The following is a 5,922-nucleotide window of genomic DNA, read 5'->3' as shown; positions in this document are numbered from 1 at the left end:
GTAATCCATGCAAGAAATGTGTTCTCATTTTTTAGCACTCCATATAATTATATCAGCTTAATACTTTGCATATAATTTCAGCTACGAATTTCTATTCTTGTTCAACAGGTGATCCTCAGCTGTTACCATTGGTATTTAAATTTCTATTATAGTAATTACTCTGTCCATAATAAGTGCTTAAAATCAGAGGCAGAACTGTACACTTTTATCAGCTCTTTCCTTCCCTGCTGCCACACAGGAGGGTGTTTCACTCCTGTCTGGGAATTAGAGAAGAGCATGGAGGAAACCATGCAGTGACTGGTCCAACACAAGAACAAGCAAGCCATGTGTGAATGCATCAGTTAAAACCAGTATTTTTTTATTACACTAATTTTTTACATTCTCAAAGATATCAAAATGATTATAATCTAATTTGAGCTCCTATTTAGCCTCATCATATTATTTAGTGATAACTTTTAAAAGGTTAGATCAGTGAATCTGAAAATGAGGACAGCAAGATCTTTACACACACTAGGACATTTATTGAGATCTTAGTAGGTGAAAAGCCTTGTTCTAAGTGTCTTACATATGTTAACTGGTTTAATGTATAACAGTGTCATAAGAAAGAATACAATTTTCAACAATCATTTACAAATGAAAAATAAAAGGCAATATAAGATAAATATTTTATCTAAGGTCACGTAAATAGTAAATGATACACTTTGGTTTCAAACTCCCACTCATTCAGTTTGGCTCTAAATCTACACTCTTTACTGCTAAATTGTGTGTGTGTGTGTGTGTGTGTGTGTGTGTGTGTGTGTGTATTTTTATACATATTTTATACATATAAAATTTTATACATTATAAAATATACATAAGTATTTTATATACATATATATATATATATGTATTTTTTAAGTGAACTGACATTTTAAGGAGAATAGTCATTCCCAGCTAACCTCTATCTATTTTCTACATATTCTCAAAACCTCCATTGGAAATTTCAGAGGACAAAGAAGAGGCTATGTCCATCACATCTCCATTTATCTGCTGCCACCTCATCATTCTATTAAAGTGACATTTCCACAAGTGTTTTTTAAATGAAGCGAATGTATCTGTATAAATAGCTGAGTCATTCATGTGAGAAATGATTGATAAAGCCTGGTGATTTTCATCAAATGAAGGAAAGAAGCATTATAAGTAGAACCATGGACAACTGAAAAAATATATATATGTATATAAATTGGACAGTATGGGCAAAGACAAAGGATGTGAAAACCGAGAGTAACCTCTAAGAGGAAAAGAGTGTCACAGAATACCATTGACTGCGGTGTAATTTAATATTTTAACTAAAACTTAGAAGGATGAATCATCTTATCTAGTGCCAGATTTTCTAGATATAAAATAGAATATAACTGAAAAGTGACTCCCTATAGTTCAGAAAGCCACAAAGCCACCATGTGAGAAAACCTATTAACACACTTGAACTTGGACACCAAGAATAGACTCAGGATTGAGTCACATCAAGTTGTAATGGAAAAGGTACCAGGGAGAAGGGAATGCACTGACTCAGAAAGAGTCCTGAAGACTCATGACATTTGCAGGCACCTTTCTTGTTTGGGTTTGAAAAAACTACAGAACATTTCAAAGAGTTACATTTTTCAGCTTTATACAAATATTGTTTCCAAAGTGGTGAAAATTGGGCTTGTGTGGGGATGTTCGGATAGAGGATGGTTATTCTTTTAGTTATTACAGTGATTTATGGGGCCAGCTCCATTAAGGTGATATGGTCCCTAGAAAACCCAAGTCTTCCTTAATTCAATGATTCTTAACCCCTGTTGAACACTAAAAATCTTTCAGAAGATTTAAAAAAAAGTCAAGGCTCGGGTGGCTGGGTGGCTCAGTCGGTTAAGCATCCGACTTCGGCTCAGGTCATGATCTCATGGTTTGTGAGTTCCAGCCCCGCGTCGAGCTCTGTTCTGACAGCTTGGAGCCTGGAACCTCCTTCAGATTCTGTGTCTCCTTCTCTCTCTGCCCCTCCCCAACTTGTGCTCTATGTCTCTCAAAAAAAAAAATAATAATAATAATAAATAAATGTAAAAAAGAAGTCAGGGCTCAGGTAGCACACAAGAACAATGAAATAAAAATCACTAATGGTAGGATCTACGAATAAGTGTTGTGTTTTTTTTGTTTTGTTTTGTTTTTGTTTTTTTTTAAGGCTGTCAGGGTTGAAAAAAATTTCTGTGTAATTATTTCTCAAATTTTAGCTTGATTAGAATCACTACGGTGGTTTCTTAAAACAACAGGTTACTGGGCCCTGCAGCCCCAGAGTTTCTGATTCAGGTAGGGCTGGGGCTCAAGAATTTGTATTCCCAACATGTGCCAAGAGGACACTATTGGTGATGATTGAGTAACCTGCAAGATAAGAATCTGCCTTCTGACACTGGGGAACCAGAGCTACTCTAAGAGGCAACATTGAAATTGAGATGGACTTACTCCTGGGCTGGCCTAATTTTTACCTAAGTGCCTTGGGAGCATTGCAGAGCTTGAGAATTTGTACATACATAGTATGCTTGAACTATTTTTAAATCCAAACTTCTTAGTATCCTACCTAGATTTGTGTCTGGCTATCTTATTGTGACACTAATCTTCCAAACTATGATCAACTCAGTGACACCTACACCATCTTGATAGTCCTACTGGAAATCACAGCCACTAGAGCTCAATGATACTTTTTCTTGCCATGACCTTGTGGAGTATTGATGAGGTATGACATTTCAACTTTAGAGCTTGGGTGGAGTTTGACATAAAAAGCCTTGATTGTGTGTCTTCTACTTCAGGCTTTAACTTACCCCTGCCCCTCACACCCATCTACCTTCCCTCAGCTAAAGAGCTATAGCTGCCTTTCAAAGAAGTTTCAAAAGAAAGGATACCTGATCTGTTCTTTCAAATTTTCTGTTCCTCAGCTCTTTTTTAACTATTCTTTTGTTTATTTTCCAGCCAAGGTAAAAATGAGGAAGAATAAAAATGCCATTACAGCCTGATGATGTCTATCTTTATGAAAATTTGAATAATTATTTCCACAATCAGAATTAAGGTTCCTTCCTCCTTTCTTGACTTCTCCCACAAATTATTTCTGGTATTTGAAATATGCACCAAAATTTCTAGAGTAAACACCCATTTCTCCATATTTTAAAATCTCTTGCATCTTCAACTGATCTATACTGTGGCTCGGTTGAATAGAGAATGAAAAATTAAGAATGAATTTAAAACTAATTTCAATACAATCCATTTTTAAAAAAGAAAGACAGAAACTAGATTCTCTGTGGGGTGAGACATGTAGGAAGAGTTATAAAATCTGGATAAAAACTATTAATGCAGTCCTTAGATTTCTAGGGAGATTATCTCCCCTGGAACTGGGTAAGAGTTAAATTTGAAGACAAAAGTAAAGAGAACAGCAATGGTTATATTTGTTCTGCCTATTCTACATTCTTTTCTTAGAAAAGGATGTTTCTTTTTATTTTCTTTCAAAGATGGAGAAAAATGAGGTAATTCAAAATTCATGATTTTCAGTCTTAGGTAAAAATAAAATGCCTGAAGAAAAAAGTTGAAATGCAGTTTTGTTGACTAAGTAAAACTTTCTCTAAGGTTTTACTTAGGTGGTCTGTTAAGTCAAGTGAAATCCAAAGTTGATAAGGGATAATATTTCTCATCATAATACAATTGACCCTTGGAGAACAGTGGTTTGATATGCTTGAGTCCACATATACTTGGGAGTTTTTTCAATAAATACATTAGAAAATGTTTTGAAGATTTGTGACAACTTGAAAAAACTCACAGATAAACAGCATAGCCTAAAAATGCCAAAAAAATTAAGAAAAAGGTATTATTGTAAGAATATAGTATATAAAAGAAATAATATGCAAAATATGTGCTAATTGTTTAGACTATTGGTAAGGCTTCCAGTCAACAGTATGCTATTAGTAGTTAAGCTGTGGAGAAGCCAAAAGTTGTACATGGATTTTTAACACTATGGGGGTCATTGTCTCTAACCTTTGCATGGGTCAAGAGTCAATTGTACAACAGTATGGATCTAAGCTTTTGATAATACATAAACTAATTAGGAACATATATGAGATCCAAGAAGAAATTTTTAGTTATGACCCTGTTTATAAATAGAATATGACTTTGGGACACTATGCTGAATTAATCATGAAATAAATTCTAATGTTGAGTTAGTATATTTCTTAAAAGCGAAAAATAAAAATTTAAGGAAACATTCTAAAGGCTTTTTTTTTAATAGAGCTCTTTCCAGCATTCATTCCCTTTTTGACTAATTGGATAAATGCTTCTTTCTCAGCTAGATACTGAATTCACTTCTTAATGTTTTAAGAGGTTTTGAATGTAAGCAAATGACAACTGAAGATCAAGGCACTAGCATCCAAAGTATCATTTATTTGGATAGATTCCCAAAGAACAGGGAACTGGAAGAGCACACAAACTATGGGAATCTTCAGGGAAAGATTCTGTAATTCCTAATGTAACTTTATTCCCCATGTCTAATTAATCACTAAGTCCTTTTAATTCTAACTCTAAAAATCACTCATCCCATTACTAAACCCTACCATCATTTCCTCCACAAAACCATTTCTTTCTTTGGACCATTTCTGGAGACTTCCAACCAGTCTCCTTGATTATACTCTCCCATTCATTCTGCACACAGAAAGCAGAATGCCCTTTCTGCAACACTATTCTCTTTTACATAAAGTCCTGAGAAGGCCTCTCATTGTACTCAGCAAGAAATCCTCCAAAGACGAGTCAGATCCTTCTTCCGGTCTCCATAATTTTATTTCAAACCACCCGTGCTTTTACTCAGCTGCAGCCACACCATCCTTATCTTAGCTCTAATCTTTTTTCTGATGAGAACTTTTGTGGGGAACATTCTTCCTCCAGCTCTTCGCTCGGGGGACTTCCTCTTATCACTCAAATCTCACATTAATTACCACCTGTTCTTTCTTGACTGTGCTGTCTAAAGTATTCCTTTTTTTTAATATAAATACAGTATTTTCTTTATCGTCTTTCATACATGTTTTCATAATAGCAACTGTATCATTATGTTTATCATATAACCTTAGAAATTGCATTCTTAATACCAGTATCATGGTAGAGCTTATGACAAATTTTAATGGTATGTTTACTTTGTATTGCCTTTTTCATTTTACAAAGCAGGCACCATGTCTGTTTGATTCACCTATTTATCTCCAATAGTTAGCACAGTATAGGACCTAAAATAACCACCTACTAAAACATGTTGAATAAAAGGATAATCTTTAAGATAAAATAGTAACATCTACCACATAGCCTCATCCCTCCCTTAAATATTAATAAGTCCTCAGTTTGCATCCATGTCTTGAGTTGATTATAACCTCTAAGAAACAGTCAAAAATAAACCAAAAATCAGTTACTTTTTATTACCCCCAAATTGTATTAACCAAAACTTCACTGTTCAGATTGGTATCCGTATGCCCTAAATAATCAGCTGTTTCAACATAATATACAGTTAAGTCAGATGGGTTACAGAAAAGTTCTCTATGCCTTTAGAAAACATTTGCATTCTTTTTAAAAGTTGTATCTCTAAAATAATGTCCTTATGTCTTGATATAAAAGAGTACACTAATCCATTTCACTAGTAATTTATAAAAACAACTATTCAGTTGAAATTATTTAATGTAATATCTTAATTTCTGATAAAATCCATTATAGTGTCAAACAAAAAATATAAATAGCTCTCTGAATAAATTATTTCTGCTTTATGGTATGTGAATTTTAACGTATTATTTATTTTTGAGACAGAGAGAGACAGAGCATGAATGGGGGAGAGTCAGAGAGAGAGGGAGACACAGAATCCAAAACAGGCTCCAGGCTCTGAGCAGTCAGCACAGA

This window comes from Panthera leo, chromosome B2 (assembly GCF_018350215.1).
Source record: "Panthera leo isolate Ple1 chromosome B2, P.leo_Ple1_pat1.1, whole genome shotgun sequence".
Lineage (NCBI taxonomy): Eukaryota > Metazoa > Chordata > Mammalia > Carnivora > Felidae > Panthera > Panthera leo.
This window is presented reverse-complemented; position numbering follows the sequence as displayed.